This window comes from Drosophila suzukii, assembly GCF_043229965.1.
Source record: "Drosophila suzukii chromosome 2 unlocalized genomic scaffold, CBGP_Dsuzu_IsoJpt1.0 scf_2c, whole genome shotgun sequence".
NCBI lineage: Eukaryota > Metazoa > Arthropoda > Insecta > Diptera > Drosophilidae > Drosophila > Drosophila suzukii.
Genome location: NW_027255896.1, coordinates 256,064 through 279,140, shown reverse-complemented (window position 1 = coordinate 279,140; position 23,077 = coordinate 256,064). Strand labels below are relative to the sequence as shown.

The 23,077-nt window shown below is 31.9% G+C and overlaps 1 long non-coding RNA gene across 1 annotated transcript; it reads left to right on the top strand.

The window, feature by feature from the left end:
- Positions 1 to 11,644: 11,644 nt before the first annotated feature.
- Positions 11,645 to 16,021, top strand: LOC136117457 (uncharacterized). The gene is made up of 3 exons (XR_011605210.1): positions 11,645 to 15,535; positions 15,607 to 15,663; positions 15,729 to 16,021. It is a non-coding gene; the product is annotated as an uncharacterized lncRNA (long non-coding RNA).
- The last annotated feature ends 7,056 nt before the right edge of the window (positions 16,022 to 23,077 follow it).

Below are 23,077 nucleotides of genomic sequence, written 5' to 3'. Positions count from 1 at the left end.
TGCAAAGGTTTACTAAAATGGGCCTTCTTTCCATCTTTAAAAGCCCATAACCTGGTCAAAAGGACTCGGATTTCGATATGGCATACCTCTATGGGCCTGTGGCATGATTATGTTGTTATCTGCATTAAAATATATAACTTTAAAGGTAGTACAAAATATGACCGTTTTTATGTCATTGATTTTAATTTTGCGAAGGTTTACTGAAATGGGCCTTCTTTCCATCTTTAAAAGCCAATAACTTGGTCAAATGAACTCGTATTTCGATATGGCATACCTCTAGGGGCTTGTGGAATGATTTTGTTGTTATCTGCATTAAAATATTTAACTTTAAAGGTAGTAGAAAATGTGACCGTTTTTATGTCATTGATTTTAATTTTGCGAAGGTTTACTGAAATGGGCCTTCTTTCCATCTTTAAAAGCCAATAACTTGGTCAAATGAACTCGGATTTCGATATGGCATACATTTAGGGGCTTGTGGAATGATTTTGTTGTTATCTGCATTAAAATATTTAACTTTAAATGTATTAAAAAATGTAACCGTTTTAATGTCATTGATTTTAATTTTGCAAAGGTTTACTGAAATGGGCCATCTTTCATCGTTAAAAGCCAATAACTTGGTCAAATGAACTCGTATTTCGATATGGTATACGTTTATGGGCTTGTGGAATGGTTATGTTGTTATCTGCATTAAAATATTAAACTTTAAAGGTAGTAAAAGATATGACCGTTTTTATGTCATTGATTTTAATTTTGCGAAGGTTTACTGAAATGGGCCTTCTTTACATCTTTAAAAGCCCATAACCTGGTCAAAAGGACTCGGATTTCGATATTACATACCTCTATGGGCTTGTGGAATGATTATATTGATATCTGCATTAAAATATATAACTTTAAAGGTAGTAAAAAACATGACCGTTTTAATGTCATTGATTTTAATTTTGCGAAAGTTTACTGAAATGGGCCTTCTTTCTATTTTTAAAAGCCCATAACCTGGTCAAAAGGACTCGGATTTCGATATGGCATACCTCTATGGATTTGACCGGAACACCTTTATGGGCTTGTGGAATGATTATGTTTTTATCTGCATTAAAAATAATAACATTAAAGGTAGTAAAAAATATGACCGTTTTAATGTCATTGACTTTAATTTTGCAAAGGTTTATTAAAATGGGCCTGCTTTCCATCTTTAAAAGCCCATAACTTGGTCAAATGAACTCGGATTTCGATATGGCATACCTTCATAGGCTTGTGGAATGATTATGTTGTTATCTGCATTAAAATATATATTTTTAAAGGTAGTAAAAAATATGACCGTTTTTATTAATTTTGCAGTTTACTTAAATGAACCTTCTTTCCATCTTTAAAAGCCCATAGCCTGGTCAAAAGGACTCGGATTTCGATATGGCATACCTCTATGGGCTTGTGCAATGATTATGTTGTTATCTGCATTAAAATATATAACTTTAAATTTACTTAAAAATATGACCGTTTTTATGTCATTGATTTTAATTTTGCAAAGGTTTACTGAAATGGGCCTTCTTTACATCTTTAAAAGCCCATAACCTGGTCAAAAGGACTCGGATTTCGATATGGCATACCTCTATGGGCTTGCGGAATGATTATGTTTTTATCTGCATTAAAATATATAACTTTAAGGGTAGTAAAAAATATGACCGTTTTAATGTCATTGATTTTAATATTGCAAAGGCTTACTGAAATGGGCCTTCTTTCCATCTTTAAAAGCCCATAACTTGGTCAAATGAACTCGGATTTCGATATGGCATACCTTTATAGGCTTGTGGAATGATTATGTTGTTATCTTCATTAAAATATATAACTTTAAAGGTAGTAAAAAATATGACCGTTTTTATGTCATTGATTATAATTCTGCAAAGGTTTACTGAAATGGGCCTTCTTTCCATCTTTAAAAGCCAATAACTTGGTCAAATGAACTCGTATTTCGATGTGGCATACCTTTAGGGGCTTGTGGAATGATTTTGTTGTTATCTGCATTAAAATATTAAACTTTAAAGGTTATTAATTAATATATTATTAATTAATATTAATTATTAAATTATTATTAATTTTGCAAAGGTTTACTGAAATGGGCCTTCTTTCTATTTTTAAAAGCCCATAACCTGGTCAAAAGGACTCAGATTTCGATATGGCATACCTCTATGGGCTTGTGGAATGGTTATGTTGTTATCTGCATTAAAATATTAAACTTTAAAGGTAGTAAAAGATATGACCGTTTTTATGTCATTGATTTTAATTTTGCGAAGGTTTACTGAAATGGGCCTTCTTTACATCTTTAAAAGCCCATAACCTGGTCAAAAGGACTCGGATTTCGATATGGCATACCTCTATGGGCTTGTGGAATGATTATGTTGTTATCTGCATTAAAATATATAACTTTAAAAATAGTAAAAAATATGACCGTTCTTATGTCTTTGATTTTAATTTTGCAAAGGCTTACTGAAATGGGCCTTCTTTCCATCTTTAAAAGCCCATAACTTGGTCAAATGAACTCGGATTTCGATATGGCATACCTTTATAGGCTTGTGGAATGATTATAGTAGGTAGTTAATACGGGAGCTGGCTCACTAGGTAATAAATCATGTCAAAAAAGGAGGTGGGGGTGACCCTAATTAGTCACGCATGGTTGCACACTGACCCTAATTAGTCACGCATGGTTGCACACAGGTGTTCTAATGACCTACTTAGCATAATTAATTCAAAAAGGGGGGTGTTGCTGACCCTAGTTAGATGAGCATGGTTGCACACAGGTCACTTAATGAGGTTAGAAAGTGGTGTGTAGGAGTGTGAGAGAGTGGTGTTTTGATATGTCTTGTTTTGTCTTGTCTTTTTCTCAAGCTAAAGGTGCGTGTGTGATAGGGGTGTTTTGTCATGCGTGGAATTTTGTGGAGTGCAATGGTTGCACACAGGTCACTATGTTGCTTCTAACTTGTGTTAGAACGCGTTATGCGTGGGCGTTTTGTTGAGTCAATTAGGGTTGTAGGTGACACCTGGCTTGCGTGTGTGATAGGGGTGTTTTGTCATGCGTGGGATTTTGTGGAGTGCAATGGTTGCACACAGATCACTATGTTGCTTCTAACTTGGGTTAGAAGGCGTTATGCGTGGGCGTTTTGTTGAGTCAATTAGGGTTGTAGGTGACACCTGGCTACGGTCTTGTGGTCAAAAGGTGTTGGTTTGAGGGATATTAGACCGCATACTTTTGTGGTGTGAAACAAGCGTGAGTTCGGTAACCTCCCCCTCTTTAGCGAGCATTAGATGGGAAAGTGAGCGTGGGAGTGTAACAAAAACGTTGTTTTGTTATGCGTGGGCGTTTTGTTGATTCAATTAGGGTTGTAGGTGACACCTGTTAGTGTAACCTGCCTACGGTCTTGTGGTCAAAATGGTGACTGTGGTGGTGGTGGTTCCTAACAGAACAAAACCAAATGAGATCGTTTGTTTAGTCAAATACGTTTTTCTTTAATCATATTTGAAAATTTTTTCTCATGCGCTTACATGAGAGAGAAAACGGTTACCTTCTAAGTTTTCAAAAAATGTATGTGTTAAGGAGAAATGTGGAAAGTAGTTCAGTTTTAGAAAACTATTCGTTTTACAAGGGGTGTTTTGTCATGCGTATGAATTTGTAAAACTATATTTAGGCGGAGGAGGAGGAGGAAGGGAAGTTGTTTTTCTATGCGTGGGCGTTTTGTTGATTCAATTAGGGTTGTAGGTGACACCTGTTAGTGTAACCTGGCTACGGTCTTGTGGTCAAAAGGTGTTGGTTTGAGGGATATTAGACCGCATACTTTTGTGGTGTGAAACAAGCGTGAGTTCGGTAACCTCTCCCCTCTTTAGCGAGCATTAGATGGGAAAGTGAGTGTAGGAGTGTAAGAGGGATGGTGGTGGTGGCGGTGCTTGTGGTGGTGGTTCCTAACAGAATATACACATTTATACACAAAAACAAATGAGATCGTTTGTTTAGTCAAATACGTTTTTATTTCTATATATTCGTCTTAAATTAGTTTACATTGAGTCTTTTAAATAAATGAATGTATCTTTCCATCAATTTTAAGGCGTCTTCTTCTCTCTTTTCAACATGCATACACCTGCAAGTGTCAGGTCCAACTTTACAATCATCATATGCCCATGCACAGGATGATAGGTGTTCTCCATACTTTGAATGAATTAGTGGGGTGGCTTCTACATCTTTAAAAAATGTATGAAATGATTTCAATTTCGTAGCATGTTCCTTGAAGATCTCACTTCCATGCTCCCTTAAGAACTCTTCAATTTTTGAGGAAATCATTTTTTCTTTCAACGTAATAGTCTGAATGTTTATCTTAAACTAAAGTTTGGTAGAGATAACTCGTTGTATTATACTTAGAAAACAGATGTTAAAAAATGCAACAGCTGATGATAGACCCACCCTCGAAAACAAATTCAAAACAATAGAAAATTTTTTTTTTTTGGTTTTCTCTTTATTTAAAAATTTCAATATATGATGAAATTAATTTTCTAACTCTATATTGTTGAATTACAAAATGAAAACAAGCACAAGTTTCTATATTATCATTAGAAAATGTACATAAATTTAAATGTTCTCCAAATGTTGTTTTTATAAACTCCTTTACGTCAGTACCCATGAACATGTTCCTTGTCTCCAGTAGTAATTTCAAGTCCTCTTTTGAAATCATATTTCCAAATGTATTAATAAAAAAATTAATTTTATTTATTAAAGATGAATAAGTCGGTATATTAAGATTGTTATTAGAATCAGTCATTTCGTAAACTTATTTTCCCGACTCTCAAAATGTGAATGAATTGTTTAAAAGGTGTTTAGGAGTTTTCGTTTGTGTAAAAGTTTAAGATTTTATGAGCATTGTTCAGAGAGCAGACACCATCCCGAGCATGTAATGAACAATATGGAAAGTGCTTTCCATCCATTATTTTTAGAGAGGGACAACCAATTTCATCAATGTTAATTACATTATCAATTTTTAAAAATTTTTGTAGGAATAACCTTTTTTGATATCCCTTACAAATTATTTCCTGTTTTCTAATTATTTCTCTTAGATACATTTGTGTTTCTTTGAAAAAGTATACTCCATCATTCCAATATATTTTGTGATGTTTTTTTGTTAGCCAAGTAGCTGTTTTTCTACATTTCTTATTCAATTCAATAAAATCATGTGGAGAGTGTATGATAAAATTAGAATTCAAGATTGTCTCGTTTTTGAATACGACTCCAATTTCCTTTAGAATAAATTTATTGTTGTTCCCAAGAAATCCTTGAACATCAATTGCAACAATATCTTCACTCATGATTGATTGATTAATTGTTAGACAATCCGCTGAACTAGACCATTCAACGGGTTATATTCAACTAAACGATCATGTATGAGCACGCAATATACTTGAACATTTTCGATAGCGGGCTTGGTAAGTTCAATTGAAATCCTAACATCAATGGGCCCCGATTTAACCATTTCATTTTGATATGATAAGTCAATTACGATAATAGGAGCTTTAGTTTTAAAGTCTGTAGGTGATAGTAAAGGAGATTCACTTCGGTTATAGTAGCTAGATTGAAACTTGCAGTACATATCATATAGGTGAGCAAATCGATCTTTATCAAAGTCCAAGTTTAATTCATCGTAGGGATAAGTTTCAGAGTTTAAATAGACCTTTAGATTTCTTAAATTGTTTGTAATCAGATAGTGGTTATCTTTAAATCCAATTAAAGCAAATCGTGGACGTTCTCGGTTAGCAGCTAATTTAACATTCCAAACATGATTTGTTCCATTACTTAGTTTAGGATTAATGTATGTATCCCAACTACGGAATGCAATCGGTAGATTGGTTCCACTTTTTATAATATCATACATTTTAATTTTCGTTGAATCGCTGGGTGTTATATGAGGAATTTTCCATGTAATATTAGTCATATTGAGATGATATTTTCCGACTAATTGTGCATTCTCAAATTTATCTTGTTCAAGTACATCATTAAAATTTTTTGATATTAATAGTACTAGTTTATGTTTACAATTTAATAATACTTTTTTGAAATCTTCAGCAAATCCAAGTAGGTTTTTAAGGGGTATTGAAAAGTTGAAGTGGGGGCTTAAATTGAAAACGGGTCCTCCACTCCATCCAGAATTGTAAAGTCTCTTGCTTTCAAATTGATTTAAAGAAACAAAGTTTTTTATTGTAGAAGTAATACCACTAAATCTTATTCTATCTATTTCAACACCATTGATTTCATAGCGTATTTCATCTAAAAAGTATGCCATACAATTATTTCTCATTTTCGCAATAACATTTTGAGTTTCTACCACTCCCCCTTCCTTAATTAGGGTAATATCTCCTTGAAAATTTAGAAGACTCTCATGGGGGAGTACATATAAATCTTGATTTTGGATTGTAATTCTTATCTCATCATTTGGTTTAAATGATTGTTGATAGGGTTGATAGCTGTGATATTCCTTCTTTGATATACTTTCATCAGAGAAAGGTTTTTCCCGTACTGCCAATATTTCATTCAACCCCATGACTTTAGTTAAACTCGCACTTTGAAGCCCAATGATTTAAGAATTAACTTATTTTTTAATGTAAGTGTGTGTCTTTTTGGTTTCGATCCTCTTCCTATAACTTTATGTTTTAAAGTGTGCTGATGATGGTAGGTATCACCTCTTTTATTGTATATAATCATTGTATTAATCTTAAGTGTAAACGAATTGTATAGTTTTCACCGCGTAAATTTATTAATTCACCGTTCTGATCAGTTATGTGAATAGAGAGTGTACTTATTTCTCTAGTGTTGACTGGTAAGTAAATAAGATTGTGTGGTGTGATATTCATTTTATAGCCTGGTGGAACATTAATTCCAAATTCGTATAATGAATGATCTTGTCTACTATCAATATATGACCCGCTTATAATATTACATACTAAGCGTATTGTGTTTATTTTTAAAATGTTGACAGGTTGATCAGATATATATGTTTTTTTCAAGTCGGGATAAATTTTTTTTTTATTGAAACCAAGCAATTGTCCAATGGAGTTGTTTCTATTAAAATAAATAGGTTCCTTGGTAGTTGTAATATGAACTTGAAGTGTGTTATTATTACTCTCCATTTGAAATGTTTTCTCAAGATCATAATCTTTTAGTTTATTTTTTAGAAAATCATAAATATCATTGAGTTCATATGACCCGATTGGAAGTTGAATTACTTTATCACCAATATGAAATAGATTATTATTTATATCAACATTGGGTATAGAGTTGTACATATGAAAGTCAATGAGTGCACACTCATATTCACCATTTGTCAGTTCAATGGGTGGGAAATAAGAAATGTTTGTAATGGGTTCATTACCATTTAATGTAAGAGTGAATGATCTACTCATTTTGGGGTCTAATAATGTACTGTGAAAATATAGCTTACAGAATGAAACTTATATTCTCAAATAATTATAAATTCATTAAAACCCTTCCTGTATCTTCCCTTTTCCATATCGTTATCTTTACTTATTATGAGGAATCCGTATTTATCACTCCAACACTTTTGACAAATTTTCATAAATGAATCATAGAACATATCAGTATTTACATGATCACGATATATATGACGCATATTTAAATCATCTTGTTTAAACATTATAATAATATTCGCGTTATCACGTATTAGATGTTTTGGAATATGAGTATATGTTTGGCATAGGTAAAAAGAATCTATATTTTTATGACGCCCCATACAGAAATATGAACGAATGTTGTTTTGTTTTTCACAAGCAACATCATCAAAATCATAATAGAGTTTTCTTTAGCCTTAGCGGGTGGTAAAACTTCATCATTTTGTGAGAACGTATAATATCCCATTCCCTTTATCGGTTTAATTAGTTTCTCTAAATACTCATACTTTGGTTGATATAAACTCTTTGAGAATACATATATATTCTCAAATTTTAGCCCGTTTGGACTTTCAATAAGGCTGAGCATAACATTTGTTTTTCCACAGTTTGAGGGACCGACAACCAATGCTCTTATTGTATTGGGTAATAAAGAACTATGTCGTGGAACTGAATTTGTTAATGAATGATCACCACCCTCGATATTTCTAACACAGATTTCTTGTTTTTGACGTATTAAACGCATATTCACGTGTGTAATGTACTTCATTCGATGAGAAATGCTCCTTGATTAAACATTATATAAAATGGGTAAAAGTTTTTATAATTGTTGCAGTCAGAGTTCAAACTTGAAACGAGGTAGTGGTATTATCAACAAAATAATTAACACACTTCCTTTTGAAGTACATATTCCTGGTTATAATTATTGTGGACCTGGAACAAAGCTAAAACAAAGGTTGGAGCGCGGTGATCGTGGGATAAATCAATTGGATGAAGCTTGTAGAGTACATGATATTGCATATTCACAATATAAGGATCTAGCTGATCGACATAGGGCTGACGCAGTACTAATAAATAAAGCGTGGGAACGTGTTGGTTCAAAAGATAGTAGTATTGCAGAGAAAACAGCAGCATACTTGATTACAAATATTATGAAAACAAAAAAGAAATTCGGAATGGGTGTGAAAAAGGGAACAAAGAGAAAGTGTAAGAAAAGGAAATCAAAGGTAAAGAGTTTTTCAAATGTTATCCAAACAGGAATGCGGGCATTGAAAACTCAGAAGCCACTAGATCTAATGAGTGCGATTAAGGTTGCACGTAAAGCAGTCAATAAATCAATAGGCAGAAATAAAAAAAAAATTAAGATTCCTCGTATTATTAATGTACCGAAAATTGGTGGTTTTTTACCTATTGTACCCATTTTGACTGCACTAAGTGCATTAGGTAGTCTCGCCTCTGGTAGTGCAGCTATTGCTAAAACTATTAATAATGCAAATATGGGGAAAAAACAATTAGAAGAGAGTAAGCAACATAATAAGAAAATGGAAAGTATTAAGGTGGGTGAAGGTATGTTTCTTAAACCTTATAGAAAAGGTTATGGATTATATCTTAATCCATTTAGAGGAAATCCAAAAAACTAATTACTAAGCTACCTAAAAAACCTCTTTCAAATTTCGAAATTTTGAATTTTGCTCAAAAGTACATTCCACATTTCCGAGGTGTGTTTATGAGAGACTCACTCCCCAAATCTCCTTGGAGAGAAGAGTCAGGAATTATAAACCTAGATGATAGTTCATCAAATGGTACACATTGGGTAGCTTATAACAAAAATAAAAAAAGTATACATTACTTTGATAGTTTTGGAAATTTACAACCCCCAAAAGAAATTGTGAAATACTTGGGGAATAACATTAACTATAACTATGAGAGAAAACAAGACTTTAATAGTACCAACTGTGGACACCTGTCCCTCCAATTCTTACTCTCTCTATCCCACCCTAACTTTTACACTATGATCAAGTAATTTCTCTATGATTCTTGAAACCCACCCTATTTACATGCTATTCACTGCTATGATTGGTCGATGCTAAATCAAGAATGAGAGAGAACAGGGAGGGTTAGTTTACCTCAAGGTATAAAAACTCGATCAAAAGTTATTCTAACACACATTTAAAAACCACCTGCAAACAGTCTCAACCTAAAAGTTTCAAGCTAAAACGTTCTCAGCCTAAAGTTTCAACCTAAAAAATCTTGCAATTATCAAAATCAACAACAATAAGAACAACATAAAAAACAGTTAAAACAGTAAGACAACAACAACAATTAAAACAGATACAACTGCTAAAAACAGCTGAAAACAACAACAAAACAGCTACATCCGCTAAAAAACAACTAAAATTAACAACAAAAACAGCTACAACTGCTAAAAACAACTAAAATTAACAACAAAAACAGCTACAACTGCTAAAAACAGGTAAATTAAACAACAAAAAACAGCTACAACTGCTAAAATAACAACTAAAATCAACAACAAAAACAGGTAAAAGCAACAAAAACAACGAAAACAACTACAAGAAGAAACAACTACAAATGGTCAATCCGGGAATGATGAAAGTACTCAAGGAGTTTAATGGTAACGCACCAAAACCTCTCTTAACAAAGGCGAAGATGGAATCGGAGGTGTGCTACCCTATTCGACGTGCTCAACGTAAGAAAACCAGCTTTGGGATGACCCTCACTCTTGAACTTGAAGAGTATATGCTGTACTTGCCGGAACGATACTCAACTTTAGAGGATTCAACAATTGATTATATAAAAGATAATCTTTTTTGTATTATTAAAAGGAATGATAACAATCTCTATTTAGAATTAAATAAAGCTTAAAATGTTTTCATTTTTAATATTATTAATGTATCTATTTTGATAAATAAAAATAAAAATAAAAATAAAGTTTTATAAAACTCAAACTCAAACTCTTTGTTATAAATATTTAAATTATAGTACATTTTTCCCAGTAGCACATGAGTATCAGAGAAAACGACAACAATGAAGCGTAAACTTTTAGAACAGTTGACGAAAAGTAGAAATTCATTAAAAAGAAAATTTAATGAATTGAAACAAATAAAAAATGAGAACGTATCAAATTTGGAGGAAACTTTTAAACCTATTACAGAACCTTTACATGAATTACTCACTGAAAATAAAAAATTGAATAAAAAGGAATATATTAATGATACACATGATATTAAGACTAAGTTCAAGAAAGAGAATATAAGAGTACCTAAAAGTAAAAAAGAAAAAAGGGAACACGAGAGAGTAATCGAAAGTGATAGTGAGAGTGATGCTTATGTTGATGCTTTTTCACGACAGTCTCTTATAGATGAATCTGATGTTTCACAACAGTCTCTTATAGATGAATCCGATGTTTCACAACAACCTCACACAGATGATTTAAATGAAAGTGTATATGAAGAAACCGGGGTGAAGTACAATCTCAACATTAATCAGTTAAAGCAAGAAAAGATTTTAGACAATAGTTATGGACCAAGAGAAGAAAATAATATTTTAATGTTGGGTAATACAACACTTAAAATTAAAAAAAATTTGATGGAATTAGGAAGTGGAAATTTATGGACTCTATCACCAGGTCTATACTCTTTAATTTTTCATAATAGTCCTAAGGATTATACTAAGAACGATTTAGAATCATATAAAAACATTTTAATTGAAACAAGTGCTCACAAAAGAAACTATCAACCAGATGGTCAAGTAAAGGGGAATCGTTCTAAAAAATATTCTTCAATTATTAAACCATTAATATCATCTTCAGTAAATGAAGAACATACTGGTTCTGGGTATATGAGACTACAAAAAATACCACCAAACTATGTATATTGGGATAATGTTAATGAACTTGTTGAAAGATTGCAACTCTTAATGGCATCGAGAGCGGCTGGTAATAATAACCATACTAATGAAATTCTTTCAATAATAGAAGAATTGCGGGAAGCAAAAATAATATATTAATAAAATAGAAAACATTTTCTCATTTTGTTTAATAGTAAAATGTCTATTGACAAGTTTGGTCACTTTTCAAATGATAGAGATTTTTCCTTGCTTTTCAAAAGGGAAGTTGAGAGTCTTACAGGTATATATATAGACACTGATGGTCACATAAATGTTCAGAAAAAAAGAATTAAAAACTCTTTAAAACCAATAAACGGAAATGATTTGGCTATTAAATTGTATGTTGATGATAAAATTAATGAAGCGAAATCACATCAAATGGAAACTATAACTAAATCATTTCAACTACGAAATAAAAGAGTATCAGAGCTGGAAAGTAAAGTAATAAAAATGATAACTCAAATGGAGTATATACATAATTCAATAAAAGAGTTTGTTGATAAATTGGAAAATTTTAACAAATTCATAAACCAACATTTAAAAAAACCTCCACCAATCATTCGTTCTGATCAGACACAAATAGATGGAATAATACTTCGGAAAAGTCCATTTGCACATCGTGTAAACGAAGAAGAAGTTTTAACAATTAATGTGGATCATACATAAATATACCACTCTTTCATTATTTATTTTATAATTAAAATGTCAGTTGATAAGTTTGGTTGTTTTTTAAATGAGAAAGAGTACTCAAGAGATATAACAAAAGGTCTAGAAAAATTTCAAAGTATACTTAATGATTATGATGGACATTTAAATGTTCAGAGGAAACGATTTAAAAATTCCCTACCCCCCATTCATGAAAATGATATTGCAACAAAGATTTATATTGATGATGAAATAAGTAAAGTAGTACAGAATACATCTAATGAAATTTCTAAGCAACCGCAGAAACAACAAATCTTTAGATTAAGACCTCGAATCAATAATATTGAGGGAAAAGTGAGTGAAATTTCTAAAAAATTGGAATTTCTCATGAAAACTTTTAATAAGGTAGTGGAGGATATAAATGAAATAGAAAGTAACATTTTCAATTATATAATTGCACCAACCTCAGTTTTAAAAGGTGAAACTGAATCTTTAGAGAAGAAACCATTTATACCAGATAAAATAAAGCTATGAGTAAACGAGATATTGTAAATGAGTTACATCGCCCATTCAAGAATTTCCCAAGACGTAGAGTTATAGTAAAGGGTATTAATGATTTATGGCAGGCTGATTTGGTTGAAATGGGGGCATATGCATCATCAAATAAGGGGTATAGGTATTTGTTAACAGTAATAGATACATTTTCTAAATATGGATGGGGTGAAGCAATAAAATCAAAAAATGCAGATGAAGTTACAAAAGCAATGGAAAAAATAATGAAATCTGGTCGTGGAGTACCAAAGAATTTACAAACAGATAATGGAAATGAATTCTATAATAAACAATTTAGAGAATTGATGAAAAGATATGAAATTAATCATTACTCAACATTTAGTACTCTTAAAGCATCTATTGTGGAACGTTTTAATAGAACAATAAAAGAACTTATGTGGCGTGAGTTTAGTTTTAATGGAAAATATACTTGGCTTCAAATATACAAAGAGTTGATTAATAATTATAATAACAGGAAGCATAGAACGATTAAAATGAAGCCTATTGACGTCAATGCTAAAAATGAAAAACAGATTTTGATGAGATCATACAATCATCTAAAAATATTTACAAATGGGGACTTTAAAGAGGGGGATCATGTACGAATAAGTAAATATAAACATGTCTTTGAAAAAGGCTATACCCCAAACTGGACAACGGAAATTTTTCCAATTCGGAAAGTACAAAATACATCCCCCACCACATATTTACTTGAGGACTTGAAGGGTGATCCAGTACAAGGCGGTTTCTATAAACAAGAAATTAAAAAAACAAAATTCCCTAATACTTATCTTGTTGAAAAGATTGTGAAACAAAAAGGTGATTATGTGCTTGTGCGTTGGCTAGGCTTTTCAAAATCAGAAGATAGTTGGATTCATAAAAACGAAATTCTATAAACAACAAGTGGAAGCATAGAACAATTAAAATGTAGGCATTGACGTCAATGCGTGAAAATAAATTATGTTTCCTCTTCACAAGCACGCAATTCCTATTTATAAACGGAACGGAACTTGATTATGAGCTTGTGCGTTGGCTAGACTAAAAGAGTATATACAGATAAGAATTTTGGGTGGAACTTGATTATGTGCTTGTGCGTTGGGTAGGCCTTTCAAAATCAGAAGATAGTTGGATTCATAAAAACGAAATTCTATAAACAACAATAAAAATGTAGACATTGACGTCAATGCGTGAAATAAATTATGTTTCTTCACAATCACGCAATTCCTATTTATAAAGTGTGAAGAAAAGCATGTACAGATAAGAATTTAAACAGAACGTTACATATTTATATATACAAATCTGGAGGGTATAAAGGCAGAAGAATTTCAAAAAGTGTTCAGTTTCCATCTATTCGTTCACGCAACTCAATTTCGGATCGTTTGCTTATTCATTCGATAGTTCGTTTGTTCGATTGTCAAAAAAAAACAAAATCAAAATTAAAATGACGGTTTTTATAATATTTTTTGTGATACTTTCCCTCTTTAATCCGATGGTGAAAATGGTACCACTCCCCAATGAAATGACTTTAATTGAAAACCCATCGACTTCCAATAATTCGATTGGGTTATTTATCAATGTTCCAAAACTAAAAAAAATCATTAAAATTGACTTAAAATTTGAGATCCTAGAGGACAGTCATATTTTTATGGATCTCATAAACAAGACAAGTGATGAAAAGGAGATACCAAACTTAAAAAGTGAACTCGATACTAAAATATTTAATGCTATTAATGGTAGCATTAATGAAAAAGACTTAACAACAAGTACAAGTGCAAGTACAGTTGAAGAAGAAATATCTACATCAACATCTACTACAACTACATCTACCTCAACTACAACAAGTGCAACTACACCTACAATGAGAAGGGGAATTCTGGAGGAGGAGGAGGAGAAGGAAGAAACAACAACTACAACAGCAGCAACTACATTAAAAAAAGAACTTCTGGAAGAAGATACAACAAAAACAGCTACATCAACAACTACAACCCCAACCAATCTTTTTGATTTTAATAGCGAAAATGAAAGTGTTGATCACATAGAAAATAAGAACATAGGAGAAGAAAAATCAGAAAAAATTGATATGGGTATAATTGATAGTGAGAGAGAATTTGAAAACGTAAGTCGAGCACCAACATTTAGTAATACGTCACAAGAATTAGTGTTGGGGATCAGTGATAGTGATACAGAATTTGAAAGTGTAAGTCGGGTTCCAATAAAAAGGAACACTACTCATAAATTAAAAAGCACTGAAAACATACACAACTCTCAAATCGAATTCACAAAGAGAGCTATAATTGAGAATTTTAAGCAAAAATTAGTTGAAAATGAAAGGAGAATAGGAGGGCATATGGATTTGGGAAGAAGGGGTCTAAACAGATTCTTTACCATCCAATACAAAACTGCTACAGTAGGAGTTAAATGTCATTACAATAATATATATAGAAGAACACATTCTAGACGAAGTCTAAGTAAATCTAAGCGTATGAATTTAAAATATTTATCTAATCGCCAACGCCATCAAAAATCTAAACGCAATACTAATACCCCCTTAGCAACTTTAAGAATAAATTGTTTTGAATTTGCAGAAGTTTTATCCCAAACAGTAATTAATGCAGAGAGACGAAAAGACAGGATTGTCTATGAAAAAATATCAAAGGATGCTGATCTTCTCTCCAAACAAGAGAGTAAAAGAGAAGAGATAGAAGAAGAAGAAACAGGTTATCTTAGTGATGGCCCACAAATCCAAGAAATTGAAATAGAGGAAGCAGAAAGAATTAATGGGATATATTTAAGAAAGAGAAATTTAGCAGCTCAAATGATGCTTGAATATTTAAATAAAAAAGAAAGTCAGATTAGTACAGATAAAATATCAATTAACGATATTAACGATTTCAAAATAACTAATAGTGATATTATAACATAATCTGATTTAGTAGGGAAATATGTTTATTTTTACAGAATATAAAAATAGAAGATGAAAATAATAATTCGAGTAAATTAAAAAAAGGTGAGTTTAATATATATATATATATATATATAATTTTATATACTAATATATATATATATATATATTTTCAGAACTCCAAAACATAAATAAAAAAGTTGAAAATAATATTTCGGATGGAGCTCAAAAAGGTTGGTTAAATACATATGAAATAATATTTGTATATATATATATAGTAAAATATTTATATTTTCAGATCTCCAAAACATTAATAAAAAAGAGGATGGTAAATTTTCTCATAATTTGTATGGTGATGACGATGATGATGATGATGATGATGATGACCATGATACAATCCTTTATGATGATGAAAATCCGGAACCATGTATTCCAAGATCATCTAGTGAGGATGAAACTATTCTTGTTGAGGGTGGTATAGATAACTATGTTCAAACTATACCGTTTAATTTAGATGAAGATAATGATAAATACATTAAATCAATTCCTTTAAGTAATGATGACAATAAAGTACATAGATTACAGGGTGGTATAGATAACTATAAACAAACTATACCACTAATGTTTCTAGGAATATGTACTTCAAAAGGAAGTGTGTTAATTATTTTGTTGATAATACCACTACCTCGTTTCAAGTTTGAACTCTGACTGCAACAATTATAAAAACTTTTACCCATTTTATATAATGTTTAATCAAGGAGCATTTCTCATCGAATGAAGTACATTACACACGTGAATATGCGTTTAATACGTCAAAAACAAGAAATCTGTGTTAGAAATATCGAGGGTGGTGATCATTCATTAACAAATTCAGTTCCACGACATAGTTCTTTATTACCCAATACAATAAGAGCATTGGTTGTCGGTCCCTCAAACTGTGGAAAAACAAATGTTATGCTCAGCCTTATTGAAAGTCCAAACGGGCTAAAATTTGAGAATATATATGTATTCTCAAAGAGTTTATATCAACCAAAGTATGAGTATTTAGAGAAACTAATTAAACCGATAAAGGGAATGGGATATTATACGTTCTCACAAAATGATGAAGTTTTACCACCCGCTAAGGCTAAAGAAAACTCTATTATGATTTTTGATGATGTTGCTTGTGAAAAACAAAACAACATTCGTTCATATTTCTGTATGGGGCGTCATAAAAATATAGATTCTTTTTACCTATGCCAAACATATACTCATATTCCAAAACATCTAATACGTGATAACGCGAATATTATTATAATGTTTAAACAAGATGATTTAAATATGCGTCATATATATCGTGATCATGTAAATACTGATATGTTCTATGATTCATTTATGAAAATTTGTCAAAAGTGTTGGAGTGATAAATACGGATTCCTCATAATAAGTAAAGATAACGATATGGAAAAGGGAAGATACAGGAAGGGTTTTAATGAATTTATAATTATTTGAGAATATAAGTTTCATTCTGTAAGCTATATTTTCACAGTACATAATTAGACCCCAAAATGAGTAGATCATTCACTCTTACATTAAATGGTAATGAACCCATTACAAACATTTCTTATTTCCCACCCATTGAACTGACAAATGGTGAATATGAGTGTGCACTCATTGACTTTCATATGTACAACTCTATACCCAATGTTGATATAAATAATAATCTATTTCATATTGGTGATAAAGTAATTCAACTTCCAATCGGGTCATATGAACTCAATGATATTTATGATTTTCTAAAAAATAAACTAAAAGATTATGATCTTGAGAAAACATTTCAAATGGAGAGTAATAATAACACACTTCAAGTTCATATTACAACTACCAAGGAACCTATTTATTTTAATAGAAACAACTCCATTGGACAATTGCTTGGTTTCAATAAAAAAAAAATTTATCCCGACTTGAAAAAAACATATATATCTGATCAACCTGTCAACATTTTAAAAATAAACACAATACGCTTAGTATGTAATATTATAAGCGGGTCATATATTGATAGTAGACAAGATCATTCATTATACGAATTTGGAATTAATGTTCCACCAGGCTATAAAATGAATATCACACCACACAATCTTATTTACTTACCAGTCAACACTAGAGAAATAAGTACACTCTCTATTCACATAACTGATCAGAACGGTGAATTAATAAATTTACGCGGTGAAAACTATACAATTCGTTTACACTTAAGATTAATACAATGATTATATACAATAAAAGAGGTGATACCTACCATCATCAGCACACTTTAAAACATAAAGTTATAGGAAGAGGATCGAAACCAAAAAGACACACACTTACATTAAAAAATAAGTTAATTCTTAAATCATTGGGCTTCAAAGTGCGAGTTTAACTAAAGTCATGGGGTTGAATGAAATATTGGCAGTACGGGAAAAACCTTTCTCTGATGAAAGTATATCAAAGAAGGAATATCACAGCTATCAACCCTATCAACAATCATTTAAACCAAATGATGAGATAAGAATTACAATCCAAAATCAAGATTTATATGTACTCCCCCATGAGAGTCTTCTAAATTTTCAAGGAGATATTACCCTAATTAAGGAAGGGGGAGTGGTAGAAACTCAAAATGTTATTGCGAAAATGAGAAATAATTGTATGGCATACTTTTTAGATGAAATACGCTATGAAATCAATGGTGTTGAAATAGATAGAACAAGATTTAGTGGTATTACTTCTACAATAAAAAACTTTGTTTCTTTAAATCAATTTGAAAGCAAGAGACTTTACAATTCTGGATGGAGTGGAGGACCCGTTTTCAATTTAAGCCCCCACTTCAACTTTTCAATACCCCTTAAAAACCTACTTGGATTTGCTGAAGATTTCAAAAAAGTATTATTAAATTGTAAACATGAACTAGTACTATTAATATCCAAAAATTTTAATGATGTACTTGAACAAGATAAATTTGAGAATGCACAATTAGTCGGAAAATATCATCTCAATATGACTAATATTACATGGAAAATTCCTCATATAACACCCAGCGATTCAACGAAAATTAAAATGTATGATATTATAAAAAGTGGAACCAATCTACCGATTGCATTCCGTAGTTGGGATACATACATTAATCCTAAACTAAGTAATGGAACAAATCATGTTTGGAATGTTAAATTAGCTGCTAACCGAGAACGTCCACGATTTGCTTTAATTGGATTTAAAGATAACCACTATCTGATTACAAACAATTTAAGAAATCTAAAGGTCTATTTAAACTCTGAAACTTATCCCTACGATGAATTAAACTTGGACTTTGATAAAGATCGATTTGCTCACCTATATGATATGTACTGCAAGTTTCAATCTAGCTACTATAACCGAAGTGAATCTCCTTTACTATCACCTACAGACTTTAAAACTAAAGCTCCTATTATCGTAATTGACTTATCATATCAAAATGAAATGGTTAAATCGGGGCCCATTGATGTTAGGATTTCAATTGAACTTACCAAGCCCGCTATCGAAAATGTTCAAGTATATTGCGTGCTCATACATGATCGTTTAGTTGAATATAACCCGTTGAATGGTCTAGTTCAGCGGATTGTCTAACAATTAATCAATCAATCATGAGTGAAGATATTGTTGCAATTGATGTTCAAGGATTTCTTGGGAACAACAATAAATTTATTCTAAAGGAAATTGGAGTCGTATTCAAAAACGAGACAATCTTGAATTCTAATTTTATCATACACTCTCCACATGATTTTATTGAATTGAATAAGAAATGTAGAAAAACAGCTACTTGGCTAACAAAAAAACATCACAAAATTTATTGGAATGATGGAGTATACTTTTTCAAAGAAACACAAATGTATCTAAGAGAAATAATTAGAAAACAGGAAATAATTTGTAAGGGATATCAAAAAAGGTTATTCCTACAAAAATTTTTAAAAATTGATAATGTAATTAACATTGATGAAATTGGTTGTCCCTCTCTAAAAATAATGGATGGAAAGCACTTTCCATATTGTTCATTACATGCTCGGGATGGTGTCTGCTCTCTGAACAATGCTCATAAAATCTTAAACTTTTACACAAACGAAAACTCCTAAACACCTTTTAAACAATTCATTCATATTTTGAGAGTCGGGAAAATAAGTTTACGAAATGACTGATTCTAATAACAATCTTAATATACCGACTTATTCATCTTTAATAAATAAAATTAATTTTTTTATTAATACATTTGGAAATATGATTTCAAAAGAGGACTTGAAATTACTACTGGAGACAAGGAACATGTTCATGGGTACTGACGTAAAGGAGTTTATAAAAACAACATTTGGAGAACATTTAAATTTATGTACATTTTCTAATGATAATATAGAAACTTGTGCTTGTTTTCATTTTGTAATTCAACAATATAGAGTTAGAAAATTAATTTCATCATATATTGAAATTTTTAAATAAAGAGAAAACCAAAAAAAAAAAATTTTCTATTGTTTTGAATTTGTTTTCGAGGGTGGGTCTATCATCAGCTGTTGCATTTTTTAACATCTGTTTTCTAAGTATAATACAACGAGTTATCTCTACCAAACTTTAGTTTAAGATAAACATTCAGACTATTACGTTGAAAGAAAAAATGATTTCCTCAAAAATTGAAGAGTTCTTAAGGGAGCATGGAAGTGAGATCTTCAAGGAACATGCTACGAAATTGAAATCATTTCATACATTTTTTAAAGATGTAGAAGCCACCCCACTAATTCATTCAAAGTATGGAGAACACCTATCATCCTGTGCATGGGCATATGATGATTGTAAAGTTGGACCTGACACTTGCAGGTGTATGCATGTTGAAAAGAGAGAAGAAGACGCCTTAAAATTGATGGAAAGATACATTCATTTATTTAAAAGACTCAATGTAAACTAATTTAAGACGAATATATAGAAATAAAAACGTATTTGACTAAACAAACGATCTCATTTGTTTTTGTGTATAAATGTGTATATTCTGTTAGGAACCACCACCACAAGCACCGCCACCACCACCATCCCTCTTACACTCCTACACTCACTTTCCCATCTAATGCTCGCTAAAGAGGGGAGAGGTTACCGAACTCACGCTTGTTTCACACCACAAAAGTATGCGGTCTAATATCCCTCAAACCAACACCTTTTGACCACAAGACCGTAGCCAGGTTACACTAACAGGTGTCACCTACAACCCTAATTGAATCAACAAAACGCCCACGCATAGAAAAACAACTTCCCTTCCTCCTCCTCCTCCGCCTAAATATAGTTTTACAAATTCATACGCATGACAAAACACCCCTTGTAAAACGAATAGTTTTCTAAAACTGAACTACTTTCCACATTTCTCCTTAACACATACATTTTTTGAAAACTTAGAAGGTAACCGTTTTCTCTCTCATGTAAGCGCATGAGAAAAAATTTTCAAATATGATTAAAGAAAAACGTATTTGACTAAACAAACGATCTCATTTGGTTTTGTTCTGTTAGGAACCACCACCACCACAGTCACCATTTTGACCACAAGACCGTAGGCAGGTTACACTAACAGGTGTCACCTACAACCCTAATTGAATCAACAAAACGCCCACGCATAACAAAACAACGTTTTTGTTACACTCCCACGCTCACTTTCCCATCTAGTGCTCGCTAAAGAGGGGGAGGTTACCGAACTCACGCTTGTTTCACACCACAAAAGTATGCGGTCTAATATCCCTCAAACCAACACCTTTTGACCACAAGACCGTAGCCAGGTGTCACCTACAACCCTAATTGACTCAACAAAACGCCCACGCATAACGCCTTCTAACCCAAGTTAGAAGCAACATAGTGATCTGTGTGCAACCATTGCACTCCACAAAATCCCACGCATGACAAAACACCCCTATCACACACGCAAGCCAGGTGTCACCTACAACCCTAATTGACTCAACAAAACGCCCACGCATAACGCGTTCTAACACAAGTTAGAAGCAACATAGTGACCTGTGTGCAACCATTGCACTCCACAAAATTCCACGCATGACAAAACACCCCTATCACACACGCACCTTTAGCTTGAGAAAAAGACAAGACAAAACAAGACATATCAAAACACCACTCTCTCACACTCCTACACACCACTTTCTAACCTCATTAAGTGACCTGTGTGCAACCATGCTCATCTAACTAGGGTCAGCAACACCCCCCTTTTTGAATTAATTATGCTAAGTAGGTCATTAGAACACCTGTGTGCAACCATGCGTGACTAATTAGGGTCAGTGTGCAACCATGCGTGACTAATTAGGGTCACCCCCACCTCCTTTTTTTAAATGATTTATTACCTAGTGAGCCAGCTCCCGTATTAACTACCTACTGATTATGTTGTTATCTGCATTAAAATATATAACTTTAAAGGTAGTAAAAAATATGACCGTTTTTATGTCATTGATTTTAATTTTGCGAAGGTTTACTGAAATGGGCCTTCTTTACATCTTTAAAAGCCCATAACCTGGTCAAAAGGACTCGGATTTCGATATGGCATACCTCTATGGGCTTGTGGAATGATTATATAGTTATCTGCATTAAAATATATAACTTTAAAGGTAGTAAAAAATATGACCGCTTTTATGTCATTGTATTTAATTTTGCGAAGGCTTACTGAAATGGGCCTTCTTTACATATTTAAAAGCCAATAACTTAGTCAAATGAACTCGGATTTCGATATGGCATACCTTTATGGGCTTGTGGAATGATTATGTTGTTATCTGCATTAATATATATATATCTTTAAAGGTAGTAAAAAATATGACCGTTTTTATGTATTTATTCTAATTTTGCGAAGGTAAACTGAAATTGTCCTTCCTTCCATCTTTAAAAGCCCATAACGTTGTCAAATGAACTCGGATTTCGATATGGCATACCTTTATAGGCTTGTGGAATGATTTTGTTGTTATCTGCATTAAAATATTTAACTTTAAAGGTAGTAAAAAATTTGACCGTTTTTATGTCATTGATTTTAATTTTGCGAATGCTTACTGAAATGGGCCTTCTTTACATATTTAAAAGCCCATAACTTAGTCAAATGAACTCGGATTTCGATATGGCATACCTTTATGGGGTTGTGGAATGATTATGTTGTTATCTGCATTAAAATATTTAACTTTAAAGGTAGTAGAAAATATGACCGTTTTTATGTCATTGATTTTAATTTTGCGAAGGTTTACTGAAATGGGGCTTCTTTCCATCTTTAAAAGCCAATAACTTGGTCAAATGAACTCGGATTTCGATATGGCATACCTTTAGGGGCTTGTGGAATGATTTTGTTGTTATCTGCATTAAAATATTTAACTTCAAATGTATTAAAAAATGTAACCGTTTCAATGTCATTGATTTTAATTTTGCAAAGGTTTACTGAAATGGGCCATCTTTCATCGTTAAAAGCCAATAACTTGGTCAAATGAACTCGTATTTCGATATGGTATACGTTTATGGGCTTGTGGAATGATTATGTTTTTATCTGCATTAAAATATATAACTTTAAAGGTAGTAAAAAATATGACCGTTTATATGTCATTGATTTTAATTTTGCAAAGGTTTACTAAAATGGGCCTTCTTTCCATCTTTAAA